General features: G+C 39.3%; 1 non-coding gene across 1 annotated transcript; it reads right to left on the bottom strand.

The window, feature by feature from the left end:
• Positions 1–1,092: 1,092 nt before the first annotated feature.
• LOC139696136 (U5 spliceosomal RNA) lies at positions 1,093–1,209 on the bottom strand. The gene has a single exon (XR_011702590.1). It is a non-coding gene; the product is annotated as a U5 spliceosomal RNA (small nuclear RNA).
• Between the last annotated feature and the right edge of the window lie 20,166 nt (positions 1,210–21,375).

Genomic DNA, 21,375 nt, shown 5'->3' with positions numbered 1-21,375 from the left:
AGGAAATAATATTTTGGAAAACGATAACTCGTGGAAAATACTATTTGGGACCTTTCAGAAACCTCAAGTATATTTGATGTAGATCGCTTGTACTGATTGCTGTTTTTTATTATTATATGTGTATCCGTTTCGTTTTAATTCTTAGCTGAGGTGGTGTATTATTCTTAATTACTGTAGTCATAATCAGTATTTCAATCCTAAGATTGGTTTACTGCGGCCCTCAATTCTAATCTATTCAATATCCATTCCCCCAATTCTTGATACTTCTCTGTTTCACGTCCTTCTTAATTTGTCCTGTATGTTCATGTCTCTTCGTCTTCCTCGTGGATCTTCTTATTCATGAATTAGCGTTCTTATCTTGGGCTATTGTTCGCTTGATGTCCGTCGAACTTCTTACGTTCCATGTTACGAATACTGCTGGCCAGGTACGTAGATGAAGGATGTTCCACTTGCTCTAGTTTCACTCATCGTATTGTGATATGTCTCCATTCGGCTTCCATCTTCCGCACACATACAATGAGTTAAGTTTTATTCTTGTTGATGCTGATATTAAATATTCCCCCTGTACTAGATTGTCCATAGGGACTTTGAGAGTTGCTTGCAGGTGTCCTCATTCTCGCGTTTCCGCCGCCACTGCCATTGTCATGTGTGCAAACCTGAGTGTGTTGATGTCTTCTCCATTTACATTGACTCCTTTTATAACCAATTCCTACGTTTCTTGTATTGCTTCTTAAGTTGAATATTGCTGACGCGAGAATCTTATAATAATCAGCAGGTATTTGGTGTACTCTCTGGTGGCAAATAGGCTGGTATTGCCCAAGGGTACATCTATGTATGAATAGATGAGGTTTCATATTTGCTTTTGAAAGAAGTAAAAGAAACCAAACATGCATAAAATTGCTTCATAAGTTCAGTTTACCTCTTCTAGCCGATGTAAAGGTTTTTTTTCATTATTTGCAAACTTCACGTCAGGTGATTTATAACCATCATTGGACAACTACCGCAATCGTTTTTTCTGAAATTGTATAATACTCCGTCCCTTTTATGAAGGACTTCATTTCTAATTAATCTCTCCAGTGTTTACCAATTATTTGGCCCAACAGGGTTGAGCACAGTCAAAAATTGTCTTGTAAGACAGATATGATCCCCTCCACGGAAATCTTTAGTAAAAGGCGAAAGATTTATTCGCTTGAAGGGAATCCAGTATGACTATACAATGAAAACTGAACAACGCAATTTTAAATAGACTTCTGGTACACTTCGTGAGGTGACTTCTGTGGGAAATCAAAAATTCATTTCACTATATTAAACCATTATTTTGAATACTATAAAACCAATAAAATAAGTACAATGAACTTAATTTAAGGCGTTTCAATGCTTTTTACTCCATTTCACACTTAATAGTAATAGTAATAAAAAACTCTTGTGTCCGACAAATTTTGCGAAATAGCCATCTCGCGGAAGTTTAAAAACTTCCAAGAAATGACATTTCTAGAGAATATATTACTGCGTCAGTAATTCCTTTTGGAGCGACAAAACCTTAATACTTTACAGAGAATAAGAAAATTAAAGACAAAAGTTAAATATTTTAAATGATGAATTTATTGAGAAGGTCAGCTTGAGTATTTATAATGCCTACATTCATGTTCCACCTTATTCATTTAATTAAATTATTAGGGCAACCCATAGCGTTCAAGTTCTCGAAATACTTAAGCAGAGAGAGAATTTTTAGTTCCATTCCATGTCCCACGTAGTCCTGAAACCGAGTAGAAAGTTTGAATAACATTTCTAAGACGAGATCCACTCTTTTATACTCTGCATTGAGCCCTAATCAATCATTTTAATTTAGAATTAGCGCGGGTTTTATAGAAATAGACGTTGCATTACTATAAATGGAAAAAAACTTAAGTCTACGTGTATTCCAAGATCATATTTACATTCAATGACGTGTGTTCATTACGTGGGTGATTTACGGGTACATTCGTTGATAGGAGAAAGATTTCAATGCATTATATAATAATAATCGTCCTTGTGGACTATGATCTGGGTGAAACTGTGTACATGCATCCATAGAAGATCATTCCACATAATAATAACGAATATTTGCATTTGTTGTTGTAACAAATGTATCCATGCACAAATACCTTTTCCCGTGGATGGGGGATTCGGAACAAATTCCCGAAGAGGATTGGACAATCCTGGACATGACCTCTCTAATTGTTCGTGGTGGAAATAAGATACGAAAGGCACAGTTTCACTGCCTGTAACAAGAGTTTCAGAAGGCTAGAATATTATAGGTTTCTTCTTCCGTATATTATCTATTATGCGGGCATGGTAACCGTTGTTAAAGGCTATGTGATTGATCGCATTGAACTCTTTCAGCATCTCTTCTGAGCTATTCATATGGATGAAATTGATGATGCCTTTTTGCATAATATTGGCGAATTCCGTCCAAGTTTCTTCCACGTGGACATGTCTTGAGCGGGTTTTAAACTCGGGTAGTGAAGAGTTTAATTGATTGGCCAATGTTTCAAAGTCTGCTTTATGGTGATTATAAATTTTTCTTTTTGGTTTAACAATCTTTTTTATTTCTACGTCGAAGTGGACATTAACTGTTTCACGGCGACTCAAGCCCTCATCAGTTGATACGCTAATAAAACCCCCGCCACACGCCCTTGCGGGGTATTATGTAGATGTAGATAATATATATATATATATATATATATATATATATATATATATATATATATATATGTGTGTGTGTGTGTGTGTATATATGTGTATATATGTATATATATATATATGTATATATATATATATATATATATATATATATAAAAAAACCATAAACACGGTAATCAACCCGAAGGTCGGTTTAGTAGGTGATGGTATAGATCACCCAGTACTAAGCCCTAAACGGCGTGTGAAAATTCACACATCAGGGTAGGGGGGCCAGTTCCTTTCCCTGTGCCGGTTATGGTTCCCCAGGAAGACCTGGTACCCGAAAAAATCACTTCAGCTTGGGTGGAGCTGTAGGTGCCCAGAGTGCCTTGCCCGGGAATCGAACCCGGGACCCTCCGGTCAGCAGTCCAACGCTCTACCCACTGGGTATATATATATACATATATATATATATAGATATATATATATATTATATATATATATATATATATATATATATATATATATATATATATATATATATATATATATATATATATATTTTTTTTTTTAAAGTAATCTACCGGTTAAGGTAGGTATTTGGATGGACACAACTACCAAACAAATATTTTATTACTCCTAACAAAACACAAAATCAATTATCCTACTCTATATCAGGTCCCTCTTCATTTCCGAGTACTTTCTTCCTGCCTTCATCCCGTCCAACAACCCTATCCTGTTCCTTCCCTTTCCTCTTTTGCCCAACATTCTACCCTCTATCACAGTCGTCAACATCCCTCTGCTTCCATCCCTCTATCTTCAGTACTCAAGAAGGTTATTTAAGTCGTAGTACCGATTATCGTAATTATTTCAAGAATAAACTCGCTTGATATATTACGATCGCCACAGTTGGGATTGAATAAACGACCTTTTGAGATAAATATTAATTAATTAAATGTTATAACGGTCATACCAACGTTAACTCGTTCAAAAAGTCGGAATTAATATTCTAAAATCGTATATTAAACTTAAAAACTACGTAACGGAATTGATTGAAACAAAAGATTAGCCAATTGCGCTTTTTTCGTCATGTTTCCGCTTCTATTTTGTTCTCTGTTTATTGTCGATACAATTGTTTTGTCTGTTTTAGAAAATTGCAGATGTAAATTGAAAATTCATCGCTTAGTGTCGTAGTTCATTGGTTTTAAGCTGATTAAAGTTTTTAATATTTATTAATTAGGGATTAATAATGTGTTTATGAGTATATTAACCTTTCTTTTTCATTAAAAACAGTCAAATTAACTTCCCAATGTGTTTGTTTACATATGAAAATCAACCGGAACACGTATTTTGATTGTTGATTGACTGTTTCGATGATCGAGAGTTTGTTATTTACGATAATTTCACACCGCGTACCATTCCGATGGAACCGCACAGGAAATCGTAATTATTAACATCAAACGTAGAAACATCAAAGATTGCTTACATGTTTCAACACGTTTAGACACTCGTTGCTACGTAAACAAATGAGCAGTTACGCTAGGAAAGAAAGACGAAATGCGGCCTCATTGTTGAAATCAGATTTACGCGGTGTTCTTCCCGATAAACTCGGGTTAAATATTATTACATTGTAAAATCTTTGATGATTCATTGTTGGAGACAGACAGCATGAGCAAATATTTCTTCTGCTCCTTTGGTTTTTCGTTATTTGCCGTGGGCCATGAATTTTTTGAATATTAATGTCATCTCTTGGGCTTTTAGAAAATGATTCTTTCTAATCGCTTCCTCTAGGCTACGTGGAAAGGACCACAATTCTACCCTTATGAGATAATCGAATTCTTAGCATTCACTCACCTATGGCTCATAATCTTTTCTAAGTACGACGTTCTTAATCTCGTTTCTCTGAAACCATTCGTATATCATTCTCTCTTTTTGTTTAGTTGCTTAAGAAAAAGGCCTCACCTCTTTCTTTAGTCTCATTTACAAGATTTCTTTCTCGAGAAAGAGAAGTAAAAAAGACTGGGATATAAACTCCTGACATCATGGTTTCCAAGGAGGATACGCCATTTTTCATTAAAGATTATTTAGAGAATTAAGTTGAACACCAGGGCCGAGAATGAGATTTGAGTTATGGATGTGATTTTGCAATTTCAAGTGAGGAAGTTTCGGTCGGAAGGAAATTCTTAAAGAAGAAAACGGGCCACCAGGAAGAACTCCAGGCTTCAAATAGGATGTCAGGTGTCCTCCGCACGTCTTGAAAGGAAGGACAGTGGGTACACACGACTTCAATTCATACCTATACTTCGAGGATTGCTTGGAATCTCAAAAACTGAACTTTTAGAAACATTAAATACGTTTAAATTACCCATTGCCAGTAGTATTATCTGTCTTTGTTACCAATGTTGAAATTCTTATCACCGCTTTTAAAAGTAGGCATAATTTGCGCGGTTTTCCAAACATTAGGTACTTTGCACTCTGTGAGGGATTCGTTCAATATAAATTCAAGGTCCGGGGCAATGTTTGGAGCTAAATGTTTTATCGCCCTAGCCGGTTTATATTCTGGACCCTATTATTTGTTGGGTTTAATCTCATTAAGCAATTTTAGAATTCCTTGTTGGTCCACTGTTATTTTTTCCATGGGTGGAGTATGTATTGTTTCTTGGAGATATGCGGTGGCAACATCGTTCGTCAAAACGCTTTGGAAGGATGAATTTAGGATGTTAGCTCTACCCTCGCTGTCTATATGAATTATATTGTTACAATCCCTTAAGCAAGCCACGGTTTTTTTACTCCCATTTACTTTCCTAACATATGACCAGAAAGCTTTTGGGTCAGTGTCCAAGTGCTCGCAAAGTACTTTGTGTTTAGAGTCCAGTAAGGCGCTACGTAATTGTGTTTTGGTTTCAACTTTCGAGGATCTAATATGTATGTGTCCCATTATTGTTTATTCCCAGGGGATGGTGTGTTCGAGGAATTTGGAAACAAATGTTTCGCCTTCTAAGTATAATGAAATAGTAAGTCTATTCATCCAAAAAGCAGTGTTGCGGCAAATGGCAATAATATCCAAATTAACATCAACATGGATAATGGATAATTTTTGTATTACCCCAATATGTCCGCAGATTCACCGAAATCAGTCGTGAATCGAACTTTTTCGCCGGGAAGTTTTCATTTATTCGTAATTATGATGGGTTCGAGGCAAGGGAGTGAGATTGAGGGAACATCTGTCTCGATTCCGAAGACGATGAGGTTTGGGGACGTGATGACCGGTTCCTTGGCCCTGCGCCCCTCTCTCCGTTTCCGAACCTTATCACCACTCACTCACCGACACCCCATCCTCCTTTCTGTGTATCGTCCCGCCCCGCCCCGCTCCCATCCCTCTTCGCCCCGCCCCACCCGCTCCCGCCCCTCTTCGCTCCAGACTCGCGGGAAAACCTTACATCACCTCCCTCAACGCCTCCCATCTCGTATTCTTCCCACCCCAATCTCCACATCCCCCCATGCGACTCTCCGTCGACCAACCGCCCGCCATTTTGAACCCCCCGCCGCTGAAGCTCTCAGATTCTCTTCGATGCGCGCTCCAGCCCCCCCCCCCCCAAAACCGCCGCACGCCTTCTCTCCTCCCTCCATTCCATTAACATGGATTTAATGGATAATGTATTCCATGATTCATCAAATTAAGAGAAAGATCTCTGTTTTCAGCGCCTCAAGCCTCGGGGACCCAAGGCCGATACTCGATGCAAAGGGCTTATTCTTCTAAACCAGCGAATGCATTTCCCTAGATTTGGCACCGTTATCACTGTGTACACAATGTCACATGGTTAAAGTTTCCATTTTCAAGTAAGAAATTGTGCTAAATTGGGAGATATAGTCAAATACTTCATAACTTAACTTAAAAACCCACTTAATCGCTTGAGCTGTTTTCGGGTTAGTGTTATTCGGGGGGCCCTGGATCATATTCATCGTAAATTATGATGCAATTTCACCCATACCTAGCCGACTTCAAACAGATAAGTTACTAGCAAACGCGCGGCAAATCACTCAACAATGGCGTTCAATAGATACGACGGAATTGACATACGCGTCGCTTCCGAAAAAATAAAATAATGTAATTATCTCGAACTGACGGAATTCCAGCCTTTCTCAATATTACCACCAAAGAACGTAAGATAACCTACATTAATCATAAAAGGCGCGAATATTAGACCAGTCTCTTGACTCACCTCCATCCAACACGACGACACATGACCATCTGAACGGATGAGTCAATCGAAGGAATCAGCTGGTGCCAAAACCGTTGGATGACGTCATTTTGAAATTTTGAAAATGGGCCGGTAAGTAGGCTTATTTTAAGTGATTAAATCTTCGGAAATAATTGTTATCAAGTTTTTAGGAATCTAATTTTTAAACAAATTTTCTCTGCAAAAATGAATAATTTAAAAATTAAGTATTAATATTATTACGTATTTCAACCTGCCGAAAATTCGGAGTGTCGACCGACACCTGCTGGCCAAATATGGCGTTGCCGCACCCGCCCTATTCTCCCGATCTGCCACCACTGGACTTCTTCTTCTTCCCCCTGATGAAAAGACGGCTCAAGGGACGACGTTTTGACTCGATGAAGGCCGTTCAAGAGGCTTCGGCGAGGGTCATCAACGGCATCCCCAAAGAAAATTTCCAGCGGGCGTAGGGGGAATGGGAGCAACGTTATACTAAGTGTGTAGCAGCTCAAGGAGCATACTTTGAAGATTATTAAGTCGATGTTAGTATATCGTCAATAAAAATCTTGGAAAAAAAATCAGTCCCACCACTTTTGGGTGCGCCCCTGTAGTTAGCTGGGAGTCGCCTGAGATACTAAGGGAATAAGGTAGACTTACATACAGGTAGTCTTTCAGAAAGGCACAGAGAAAACGGGTTAAACTAAGAATGACAGTACTAATGGGATTACTATTACAATGGCCCCACACACGCCACTCACTTAGAAGTAGATCAGACGACAAATACGATAGGATAAGGGGGAAATAGATTCCATTGAACACAGTTGAGACACCAACGAAGACCTATTCCTTCCCATGAACATAACCAACAATCACATAGTAACAGTAAGTAACCAAAGTCGCCTTAGAAATATTAAGAAAACATCGAATTAACAAGTCGTAACAAAATTGAGCATCGCAAAGATATCATTTATATTTGTAGGTGCGTGTGTGTTGGTTGGTAATTTGCGTGTGTGTTAGTTGGTAGTTTGCGTGTTTGCATATATATATATATATATATATATATATATATATATATATATATATATATATATACATATATATATACATACATATTTAGCCGAGGCGGGGCTTGAGGGGAATTAAGTGTCAGTCAGCCAATAGAGGGGCTGCAAGCATTGCTTAGTGAATTGGAAATTTAGTGCGACAAAATTTAGTGCGACAGGTATGGAATGAGAATAAATATTAATAAAACAAAGGTTATGCGATTTTCTAGAAGGAAAAAGGCCAAGTTTAACATTAAAATAGGAGGGCAAAAAATTGAGCAGGTAGAACAGTTTACGTATCTCGGAAGTGTTTTGGACCAACACGGTCAAAGTAGTAGGGACGTAAGGAGAAGAATTGCGCTAGGCAAAGAGGCTTCCACACTAGGAGGAGGGAGTTAAGATTAGAGGGACATTAGTAAGGATGTTATGGAAAAGACTCGTAAAAACTGTGATATGGAGCGTAGCTATGTACGGCGTGGAAATGTGGTCATTGAAGCTGGAGTATAGACGTAGACTGGAGGCTTTTGAAATGCGGGTGTGGAGAAGAATGCAGTAGGTTAAATGGACCGAAAAAAGGAAAACAAATGAGGAAGTACTTGGTATGGTGGGCGAATACAGGGGTTTGTTGGTAGATATTACTATGGAGGCAGGAAAAGTGGATGAAAGGGGTGTTGTCCGGCAGTGGGATGTTGAAGACTGTAATAGAGGGGAGAATGTTGGGCAAAAGAGGAGAGGGAAGGAACAGGATAGGGATGTTGGACGGGATGAAATAAATATATGTGTGTGTGTTGGTATACTATATATATGTATTATATATATATATGTGTATATATATATATATATATATATATATATATATATATATATATATATATATATATATATATATAAAATACATATATATACCAACACACACACACATATATTTATTTTCCAATGCTCCACACATCAAAGTGTGTTTCCTATCAAGCCATCTCCTTCTTAATCACCCTGTTACTCCAACCCCCCCCCCCCCAATTCTTCCAACTCACAATTCCCTCCTCCACCTTAATGTTTCTAAGATTCTCTGCTCCCAAAATAATGCAATCCTTCTTCTCCCTACGTCCTGACTACTCCGACCATTTTGCTGCAAACACACGCATGAATTGTTTCACGGACTATACTTCCTGCCATCCTATTCTGATAAACATTCCATTCCTTGGCCACATTTCACTCGGGATACAACATATACTCTCCAGGAACAAAATCAAGACAGCGCTTGGCAACACACACACACACACACTTTAAAAAACATAATGTGTTCACCCTAAGACAAAATTGACATCATGCAACAAAGCAGGGTTTTATAAACTCAATTGTGCGGACTCCAACGCCATCTACATTGGACAGACAGGGAGGAATTTCGATATTAGGATTCAAGAATAGCAATCTTGCTTCACAAAGAAAGACAACAGATCCCAATTCGCCGAAAATCTCCGATAAAATAAATCACACCAGTAACTACACAGCGGACATTCGCCATACAGAAGAAAAAGACTCAAATTGAATGCTTCGGAGGAGTTGGAAATTTGGCAATCCATTCCGTCGGACGATTTTGTGGCGGTCAACGAAACAATATACCTCTCCCGTTTCTCCCTCCTTAAATTCGTGACAGACTCTCAAATCTTTCCACACCAAACACCACCCCCGCCAATGCAGTGATGACCATTGACCGCCCTTCAATGAATGTCAAACCAATGCGGACTAAAACACCCCACCTCTCATTAAATGAAAATCACAACGTGTTTTTTCCACTGTACTCTCAATGAACAGTGGACGGATACATTATGTTCTTCATTAATTATCATGAACTTTTATAAAGTTGAGCCAGAAACCATCGAACATACCAAATAATTCAACTACTACTCAATTAACTCAACTCCCTCAAATAGAGTAACAACCATGAAAGACCTTGGGCGTTAGAACTGACCATAAACTAAATTAAACTCCCACCACATACAGACTGTAAAAAATAAAGCAATGTCCCAATTAGGCCTTCCACACTGCTTCACATAAATTAAAGATACCATAGCACTCCATTCGTACTTCTCAACAATTGTCCTTCTCATATTATTATCGTATTGCTTCCCCAAATTTGGTCGACCTCATCCCAGGAACTAATCTTAAAATCCCTTGATTGTACATCTCTCACTTCTTTGCCAAAATTGTCAAACGCAGAATCCCCACATTTCTGCATTATGTCCTCAAAATGCTCTTCTGTCTTCTTAATCCATTTCTTGTCCCCAAAACCTGCAGACTTTAGGCTGATTTGAAACCCTTCCACAACACCCTAAACTCAGCTATTGACTGCCCTGAACTGCTCTCTCTCTCTCCCTTTCACGGGGATTGAGATGGTGCGGGGGCTATCCGTACTGGCTTCCCACCCAGAGGGCACGGGTTTAAATCCCAGTGGCGGTTTTCAATATTTTCCAGTGGTATCCCTACTTGATTTGTGCTTTGTGGAGGGCATTTTGAGTGAGTACGCCGTCCGTCGGATGGGACGTCGAACTGTTTGACCCCTTGGTGCCTTTCGTTAGTAAGAGTAGGCTAATGCCGACGCCGGGTTTCTCTCTCCACCCTTCATCCTTTCCTGTCCATCCCCTATGGTGCAAATGACCTCAGCTGTCGGTCGCTTCCCCTCAAAACTACTACTACCGCTTTCTCTTTTACTTCAACTTCAGGATACCAACTAAATCCACCCCCACCCTCTCCCTGCTCCATATTCCTAGGATATCTCTCATTTAAAGCTACGTCTTCATTTCGCCTCTCCTCCCTTCTTAATTCACTTTCCCCCAATTCACACCCTCCATCCTTTTAATATATCATGCAATAATTCCACCACCCAAACTCCCATCCCACCTCTCAACAAATTAAATTTTTCCCCTTTTCCACCTTTGGTTCTTGTTGTTTACTGTTAAAATGTTATTGTCTTTTGTCCGCTTTCATGTTTTTGCTATATTTTTCACCGTAAATTGGCACCGCTGCTGAATGTGAATGATGCTTGAAAATAAATGAATAAATGCCCTTCCCCTCCCCTAGCCCACTATAATAGGTTTTTGTACCAGCACTCCACTTTCCCCCCCTCTCCCTCACTTCCCCTATCTTCCTCATCATCTCCTATTTCGATGCTAGGCTTAGCCTTTTTCTTTCTGGAAAACTGCTGTGCCTTTGTTTTATGAGGGTGGTCCCACAAGTACCCGGCCTAAACTGGAGACGGCAGTAGTTGTTTGAAAAATATCACCGTATTATAAAGTACGCAATCTATTAAGTACATGATTCAAGTTTGAAGACCCCACGTTGTTTAGTATTTGTTTGGCAGCCGTCTAAAAGTGAGCGTTCACCAGTGAATTTGTTCAAATGCATAGAAAATCGGTCATCGTTATATGTGATACAATACTTTTATTTGAAAGGCCTCAGCCCCCATCCAACATATAAACAAAGCTGAACTGGTTTATTCTACTCTTCTGGGAGTGAGTCTTCTCCTTTGTTTATACAACAGTTATACAATACAATTGGGTGGCAGAGTTTGAAACGAGGCCGTACGAGCTGTCAAGACGAGAACATCGCTGTTGGAGTTGACCAAATGAGGTGACGACTCCAGAAATGATGAAGAAAATCCACAAAGCGATACTGGATGAACGTCGACTGAAATTGCGCAAGCTAGCAGACATAGTAGGCATTTCAAAAAGTGCAGTGCATCACATAGTAACTGGATGTTTGGACACGAGAAAGCTGTGTGCTCACACTCGAGCAGTGTCGTGTTGTGATGTTTCCATTGAGTGCTAAGCAAAGTTTTTACAACAACAAAGCAGAATTTTCGTGCCGTTTCATAACTATGGATGAGACATGGGTCCATTACTTCAAACCCAAGACAAAAGAGCAAACAAAACAATGGATTCAAAGGGGAGAACCAGCTTCAAAGAGGCAAAGACCGTTTCAACTAGAGGCAAGGCAATGGTTTTTTTGGAATGCCCATGGGATGATTTTCATATTACCTTCGTAACATATTGCTCAGGTGTGTGCAAAAATGGTATCAAACTTATTGAAAATCCCAGGGGAAATGATGTGTAGAGCTGAAAGGATATTATTTTGAAAAATCAATACATTTTTTTCTCAAAATTTTCGTGTTTTCTCTGTTGGGACAGGTACTCCTGGGACCATCCTCATATTTATATCGAACTTCATCCCATATCTATCGCAATGAGTTTCCAATGCACTCAGCAGATCACACTGAAAGCACTTTTTTGGTGCTCAACTCATTCACACGAGTTTCAATATTATATTAAAAATAAGAAAAGTTTAAATTAAACAAAACCAGGAATTTATAATAAACACGGATACACACATATTGTAAAATTTACAAAAATGTACCGCACTGAAAATATACTCTTTGTGTGTTCATATTATAAAGCAATTCCTTTAACGGATGTTTGGTAAAAAAAATTGTTGTCATAGCTACGGACTCAGGTAAACGCAAAGCACTATTTGATTTCGGTAGATTTAAGGTTACGGCGAAGGGACTTGGATATATTCCAGAGAGAGTTATCCTCGAAAGACCGGGGATCGGGAGACACGTGTCGGCTCCAGGGGAGCGAGAAGGGAAGAGGGTAGGTTCGATGCGAACGCATGCAAAATGCGCCCGTTTCGGGAGGTCGAGGAACAATTCCAATGTCTGCTATGAGAATTCCAATCTCCCAATGTACAAGCCCGACCTGTGACGTAACATCAATAGGTTTAGGTCGTTTTTATTCAATTTACGCGACCGGCCGAAGAGTTGGTAAATGTTGAATTTATTCAGGTTACCCTGAGTTACCGAGAGCTTCCATGCAGGAGAGGGTGGGGACGTCGAGGAGGGGATGAGGGATATCCCGTTCAATCAGGATAGCAATTCCTCCGCCTTGAGCGTTGCGGTCGAGACGGTGTGTAATGTACTCGGAAGAGTAGAAAGAGATGCGCGGTTTAAACAAAGTTTCCTGATGAAGAATAACGTCTATGTGGTGTTCTGAAGTGAATTCTCTTCGCGGCCTGCAAGCGCTTGGCTTCCCTGTGGACATCGCATCCACGGTAATTCGCGGGGTGATCTTTTCCGCATTGATAGCAGATTGCCGGGGTTTCACGAGACTAAATGCATTCATTGCTGAGATGATTTTCGCCGCACCGAACGCAGTCCGGCTACAAAAAACAATGATTCTTTGTATGCCCGATTCCCTGGCAACGGTGACATTGCACGGGCAAGTTAGGTTAACCAAACGGGGTGACCGTGACACGGAGACCCGCCAGGAAGGATATACTTAGAGAAGCTTCGACGTCGACTGCGTGTTCGCAGACGACGTGAACTGTGGTCGTCGGATATCGCGGGAGTTCGCGAATCCCTTGGTCGCGCTCGCTAGCGGATGGGCGAGTGGACGTGTTTGAGGGTAAAACCTTCGAGTATTTCATAGTCTCCGCTTTCACATACATGGAAAGGCCCAGAAGTACCCGCTCTGACCTAGACATGGCGGTAAATGTTTCAAAATTATCACTTTATCAGAAAGTACGCAATCTATAAAGCAATATAAGTTTTAAGAGAGAGGTGTTTTATTTTCCTCTATAGTCAAGGCTTCTTTCGTGGAATATTCGGAAAGTATTACTGGGATCCTTGTTAGAGATAATTAGGCAGAAAGAATTAGACGAAGTCTGGGGAAAATACACCACATTCGTCAGAGATGTTGTTATGATAAGGACACGCAAGGAGGATGGGTCCATTAAGGGGTTTTACAGGGTCGCACCTAAAAGCGGTAGGACTGATTTTCTCTGGCGCGAACGGAACGGTGGAGGGGGGTCTGCCTGGCAGGGTAAGGTGGAGGGGGCTCTTAGCAACAGACCAACACCAACCTCAGTCGCCTGCGGGCTGTCGTTGAGTGAGGAAACCGTTTTTAGTGAAGCAAGTTTTTTGTCCGCGTCGAAAAACAAAATGAATCTGAATTAGAGCAACGTTATTCCGTGATCTTTTACCCGCTAAATATTTTCGTTTGTTCACGTTATTAAGTCTTTTAATAAATTTCAACTTAGCCAGAAAAGAATGATAGTTGAAACTTAAATCAGTTCTAGACATAACCTTTATTTATATATATATTAAATTACAAAACATCGATTTTACTTTTAGGTTCACAGCAAAAAATTAATTTATACAACCCACTTCACAGAAATCAGGGATCTGTTCATAACGAAAGATCTTCAATTTCGTCCCTGGCAAACTAATTTTTTTCTACTAACCTATTCAATTTAGTGAGTTTAAACTTATATAAATACAAATACTAATCTTTTGTACATAAGAATACCCTTTCATAATTTCCAAGCCTATTTCAGAATAGCGAAAAAACCATTGTCTAACTAGACACTCCACACAAATTTATACGCGTGTTCAATTTCAAAAGTATTATAATAATTTTCTCCTAAACCAACGCATTTACTATATTAAAATTAAAATTAGTTTAAAATTAAATCCTTCTCTACGAGAATACGTTTAATTGGAAGCATAACCTTCTGCAGTTAAATTGGAGGGGAGGCATAGGAGCACATTGAAGTACTTATCGTTTCAGTTTAAATAAAATACATTCATTTGTGAACATAGCAAAATCACATCCAAAACTAAAATCTCATTCTCCGCCCTGGGGTTCAACTTAATTCTCTAAATAATCTTTAATGAAACACGGCGTATCCTCGTTGGAAACCATGATGTCAGGAGTTTATATCTTAGGTTTTTTATTTCTGTTTCTCGAGAAAGAAACCAAAGAAATGAGATTAAAGACGAGGGTGTGGCCTTTTGCCCGCGCAACTGTTACGACGAAAAAAAAAGAAAGAATTATATACGAATGGTTTCCGGGAAACGAGTTTAGGAAGATAATGCCAAGAAAGATGAAAAACCGAGGGGGAGTAAAAAGCGTAAAAGCTAAAAACTTGCATATCACTTAAGGACGGACTTGATGGAATTATTGTCCATAGGGAAAACCTTTCCACGTGGCCTAGAGGAAGCGATTAGAAAGAATCATTTTCTAAAAGCCCAGGAGATAGCATTGATATTTAAAAAAATTCAAAGGCCCACAGCAAATAAGGAAAAAAAGAAGAAATAATCCAAGATCCTCCAACTATCAATCATCCAAGATTTTAAAATGTAATGACGATGGTCGCTTTGCGTCATCTACAATTGATATTTTAGGCGAAAAACACTTAAAAATCGATCAAACGATGGAGATTTTTTAAACAACTCCAACGTTGCGCCACATTTTTTAATTTGAATAACGGTTTATTTTGGAAATCGCAAGCCGAAATGATCCATTAATGCTCGCATACATTACCTATCATCGCACTGTTAAACTACCCCATCTACAATTGCTCGCAAAGTGGCTCAAAGAACTGTACAAAGCACTTTTGTTTACAGATTCATTCGGTATCTAAAACCAAAACATCTTCCTCAATTCATTCAACACGGAAACCTCCAAAATATGACATTACGGTACCGTTCAATGCATAGAAATAATCCCGCAGCATCCATTTGTCCATCACCCTCGATTACATAGCCAACTGGATAAAAAGCAATCAACGCTGTGGTTATTGAGATATACATCTCCCGCACAAAAATGTCCATTGACTCAATATACAACCGTAAGCAACACTTTCGAATAAATACACCACTCCCACATAGTCGAATAAAACAGCAAAGAAACAATTCATTTCCCATCAGTTTCAACCCGAACTTACAATGGGACGACAAAAATACTCAAAAAAGTAAACGCTAATATCAGTTTCTGAAGCCCAAACGAAAATCCGAAATTTGGGATTCGAAACTTATCAGGTGTTCTCACAAACGTAATTGCCTCCGTACAAAGACCCGGAATCTCTGAGTTGAAGTGCATCACAAGTCATAAACTGAACAGACGACTCGTAAATCCCGAGCTAGGGTCCAAGGAAGATTTGAACCTAGTATAGAAATAGTACTAAACCTAGTACCGAACAAAGGTACGGTCCTTTTGATACATGTGACGTCGAAATATACATGATCGAAACTTCACATCCTATTACTCTACAAGTTTTATCGCTGAATAGGAAATCTTTAACCGTCAAACTCGAAACCAATGAGAGCTTATAATGCAAATGAAACGAGTAAGTTTATGTTGTTGAATAGCAATTTTTATGATCGTAAAGGTTTTTCAAAAGAGGCACTAATCTGTAGTAATCATAATGGCTTGAAAAATAAGATATCTTTCTTAGAATATCACTAGCCTCGACGCACGATACCGTACGTAGCTACGACACTTTGAATTTTCAGCGACGATGATTCTCCTGAGTATAGCAAATGTGTAGACTATCTTGTCAAAGAATCGTCATCAGAAAGAAACATTTTGGAGAGTAAAATGCAATGGCGGGAGAGTTACGGAGAGACGATTAAGGGTGGGAAGCTTAAATCTGGCCTCCCGGGAGAGAGCTCAATCCAAATCGGACGTCTTTAAGACTGATCAATGTACGCATTGAAACAAATTTACAAAAAATATATTTTGAGATAGTTCATAAATGGGACAACTTAATATTATTCCTATTCTCTGGATTCTCCGAAGATGCATTCCTTTGGAATCTAAATTTTATTCCAGCATTTCCCTCTCTCTCTCTCTGATAACACAGTCACACTCTTCCCTTTTCAAGAAATCCTTATCCACGCACACACACACCAATCGCATTAGTGAAATAGATTCAAAAACAAGTTACATGAAAGTCAAAGCACTACCGAATGGGCGTGAACAAATAATCATCTCTTATAATAATTATTACATTTTATATAATTCGCATTCAAAATAATGCCCAACCACTCAAAATGAAGACATCGAACATCCAACACCGTTTTATTATTTTAATAATAATTTAATATATTCAGCTGAGTATTTAAACGAAATACTTGAAACTCATTGCGCATCGGAGCGTGATAATACGTAATGTCTGGCTTACGCAAGAGTAGTTCTATTAAGTGAAGCTAAGAGTGTTCGAAAAACGAGTCATTCGTCGCCATTAGAGCATCTTCCCCTTAAAAAGAGTTTCCAACTCCAAACTAAGGCAGAGAGCGACTCAAAGAAAAATAGGACGGAATGCCCTGGAGGACTCTTAGCACCCAGCGACCTTGACCTTTACCTATGAACATGCACGCGCAAACCATTTGAATCGCCTCCGCGATCTTGCTACAAACGTTCACACGCGTTTGACTCCTGTTCTACGACGTTTAATTAATATTTAAGATTGCCCTCCAAAAGAGCATGGAAACATAATGCAATGAGATGTGACGAGTACTCCCCAAGAATAAAGTACCTACATTGAAATATCTCAGCCGAAAGAAAGGCAAATGCAATGACCCGACTGCAGATGACCAAGTGTAATCAAATATTCAGTTTAGATGAACTTGGAGTGGATTGAAATTCATGTTCCGTTCCGTCAAATAAAGAAATCCGCAATCTTGCCGAAACAAATTTTCAACGACTTCTACCGTCGCGTACCACAATCTCCCCGGCATCTCGGCATTGATTACATATTGAAACCGATGGAAAGGGCACTTTTTCCCGTTTTATCATAAATTATGATGCAATTTCACCCATACCTAGCCCACTTTAAACAGATGAGTCACTAGCAATCGCGCCGCAAATCACTCAACAATGGTGTTCTATAGATACGACGGAATTGACATACGCGTCGCTTCCGAAAAAATAAAATAATGTAATTATCTCGAACTGATGGAATTCCGACCTTTCTCACAATTACCACAAAAGAACATAAGTTAACCTGCATTTATGATAAAAGGGGCGAATATTAGCCCAGTCTCTTGACTCACAAGGAGTTCTTATGAAAGTAATTTTTTTGGTGGTAAATGTCACTAGATGCCAAGACGTGTTGAAAAAGGGAAGGAATGCCTTTGAAAAGCCTAAAACATTGACTCTGAAAACAAAAATACGTCGACTTGCGCATAATATATGGATTAATTGATCAACAATTTTCCGCGAAAAAACTTAAACTGATGCATTTCTTGGGGTTTTTCCTTGCTTTTGGACTGATTTCGAGGTTTAAATTGGTTTATTTGGTAACAATAAACAATAATCAAGGCTATTGAAACATCTTCGTTTGATTTGTGTGAATTGAGAATTTCAACTTTGAAGCCAATTTTTTGTTGAGGGGGGGAGGGATGGCAGTTGTAATCGCTGGATTAAGAAGGATACAAATTTCTAAAAAGGGAGAACTGCCTTTGAAACGCCTTAAACATCGTCTCTAAAAACAAAAGAACGTCGTCTTGCGTATAATTTATGGATTAATTGTTCAACAATTACCCGCGAAAAAACCAGGCCGTGGTTCGTCGTCGACCTCTTCCTTGCCCTCCACGAACATCTTGTGCCACCGAAAGATCATGTTTCTGGACATGGCTGACTCCCCGTAAGCCTGGTTAATCATACCGACAGTTTCGGTAGGCCATTTCCCAAGCTTTAACGAAATGTGATGGAATAACGCTGCTCCAAAAACTTCGGCATCGCGTTCCGTGACGTGGGTCGAGCGTGGAGGTTCGCGTTAACAGAGCTCCTCACTACACCACAGCTCGGAGCCGACTGCCTTTTTCAGCGTCGCTTGCCAACATACCCCCCTCCAATCGCAGCCCATCAGAGCGGTGCTGGGCGCGCCTGGAGCGGCGAGTAAAAATCAGTACACTTATTTTACGGTCGAACCCTGTATTATATATATGTATTTAAACTACTCACAGAAAAGTATGGAAATGAACAACAGTATGTAGTAATTGACTACAGGTCATGCTAATAAGACGCATTGCAATACCCTTTGACATATTGCATCATCTCCTCAAGCAGCTATTCCATTGGATTCACTTTAAATAAAAACTTCAACACTTTCAATTCACTGATGTAATTCATGCAGCAGTTTTATTCCCCGTTTCCTTGGGTCCACCAAGTTAAAATTTCCCTCTTTAACCGATTTGAAAGTTTTAAAGTAACATTTCTCAGAGAATTCACGTAACAAATTCTTGAGTTCGATAGATGATTTCGTAGCATTAATGCATTACTATCGGCCTAGCTCAATGCATTAAGCCCAAGTAAATCGTTTTGGCTAAGACTTACCGAGGAGTTTAACCCATTGCCGCTACTATATTTAAAAAAAGACACGAGTCATTGTAAATTTCCAGATCATATTTACATTCAATGACGTCTGTTCATTACGTGGGTGATTTACGGGTTCTATAGATGACAAGAGATATATTGAATGCATTACGTAAGTGTAATCGACCTTATGAACTATCATTTGGGACCAAATGATAAGGAAAAATGTTTGGATTTGTTGTTGCAACCAATGTTTCCATTTGCGATACTTTTTTCCTGTTCATTCCTGGGGATTCGGAACAATTTACCACGAATGATCGGACAACTCAGGACATGACCTTTCTTACTGTCCACGGTGGGAATAAGATACGTAAGAAACAGCTTCACTGTCTATAACAAGATGTATTGAAGACTAGAGTGATACTGGAGAATGCGTACAACAGCGAGGACAAGAATTTTCGTAACACAATATTTACGTTTCTTTCACAGAAAACAAAGAACAGCTCAATGCGTTCCGAAATCTCATTTTGAAATTGGCGGCAATTGGACCGTTGGGTGGGGGAAGGGCAGTGGTGAGAGCTGTTTTAGTTGGAGGGAGGGTTATTTGGAAGCAAGACCAGATAGGGCAAACACTATGGAATAGTAGCATCAATCGGCCTGGTTTGGAGGTAAGAAAGCTACTTAATAACATCTATACTTAAGCCAAGCATTGTCAATGAATCAGTTATGGAATCACTCTTAGCTTTTATAGCCATTAAAAGTTATTTGAAATGTAAACCAACCTTGAATCATGCGTCCGGAATTCGAATAATCAGGAATTTGGTTCACTCGAAATATGTTTGTGGTTTTATGTAATAAGGTTGCAATTCTATCGCTGTGTGCTAAATGACACTCGTTGGCCCATTTGGTATTATTAAGTGATATGTAATGGGATTCTTTTTTACAATTCCCAAAGTTTGAGTCCGCTGTAACGCGATTGTTTATTTAATGATTTGCAACCATTAGTATTAAACCTTAACAATCACTGTTTATTTAATGTCATGGCAACGGTTCATAGCATAACTTTATTTGCAATAACTTGCCCGTATATGTATGTGTTCATTCTTTCGTGCTTTTGGAGAGCTTTCAAGTGAATAACATGTTAATTTCTTGGTGGATAAACCGATATAATACAGTCACAGAAACGCAGTTGGCTGGTTAATAGCGAAACAGCAAGTATCTCGGTCGTAATATGATAATTGACAGTGGTTGCCACCAAATAGCAAGCAAGCAGTGTTGGAGTTGCCCACATTTCTTCTTGAGACGACCACGGCTTCAGTTCAAGGAGTTTCTTCTTAATCTTCCACCAGTTCTCTTCTGAGAATTCTGTTTATACCTCCCCCCCTTTCTCCCGAGGCCTGGGTTTTCCATTTTCGCCCCAGCAGTACGCCAAGGGGGCCCAAGGCGACCTTTCGTTTCAAATCCCCTTTTATGACCCTCTCTCTCTCTCCCTCTCCCCTCTTTTGCTGCTTTTAGCCGTACTCGAACCTTTTCTTGACCATGCCAAGAAATTAGGGCAATCGCCAAGTTTTCTTCTTGAAATACGAACGTGTGTATGTACAAGGCAAATGTATCACATTCTTTGGAAATTTCGTTTTAGCCTCTTGTTTTCTTAACAATTTCAAAGCGTCGGTGCATTTCTGGAAAAGGTCTTCATTTCGGGTGAACATGAAGTGTGTAGAATGCAATAGGCATTTTTCATCTTCACAAAACGTAACGCATACCTCTTAGAATACCTCCAATTAGTCGAATATTTTTTCTCTTGTTAAATTGTCCGTTATCTTTAAATCCATAGCTCATGCAGTTTATGTAAAATTTAAATTGAACTAGTAAAAAAAACCATAAACCCAGTAATCAACCCGATGGTCGGTTTAGTAGGGGGATTGTAGAGATGACACGGCACTAAGCCCTATACGGCGTGTGAAAATTAACACATCAGGGTATTAAGGGGGCCAGATCCTTTCCCCCTGCCGGTTTCCCAGGAAGACCTGGTACTCGAAAAATCAAATGTCTTAAGTGCTGCCCAGAGTGCCTTGCACTGGAATCGAACCCGGGGCCCTCGGGCAGATCGGTATCAACCATCCTGCTGAAACAAGGCAAAATTTGCTTAAATACATTCTTTACAATTCCCAAAGTTTAAGTCGTCCGCTGTAACAATATTGTTTATTTATTGATTTTCAACCTTAGTGTTAAACCTTAACAATCACTGTTTATTTAATGTCATGGCAACGATTCACAGCGTAACTTTATTTCTATTAA

This window comes from Hetaerina americana, unplaced genomic scaffold (genome assembly GCF_022747635.1).
Source record: "Hetaerina americana unplaced genomic scaffold, ioHetAmer1.1.p SCAF_697, whole genome shotgun sequence".
NCBI lineage: Eukaryota > Metazoa > Arthropoda > Insecta > Odonata > Calopterygidae > Hetaerina > Hetaerina americana.
The sequence above is the reverse complement of the archived record's forward strand: the minus strand, read 5'-3'. Positions and strand labels throughout refer to the sequence as shown.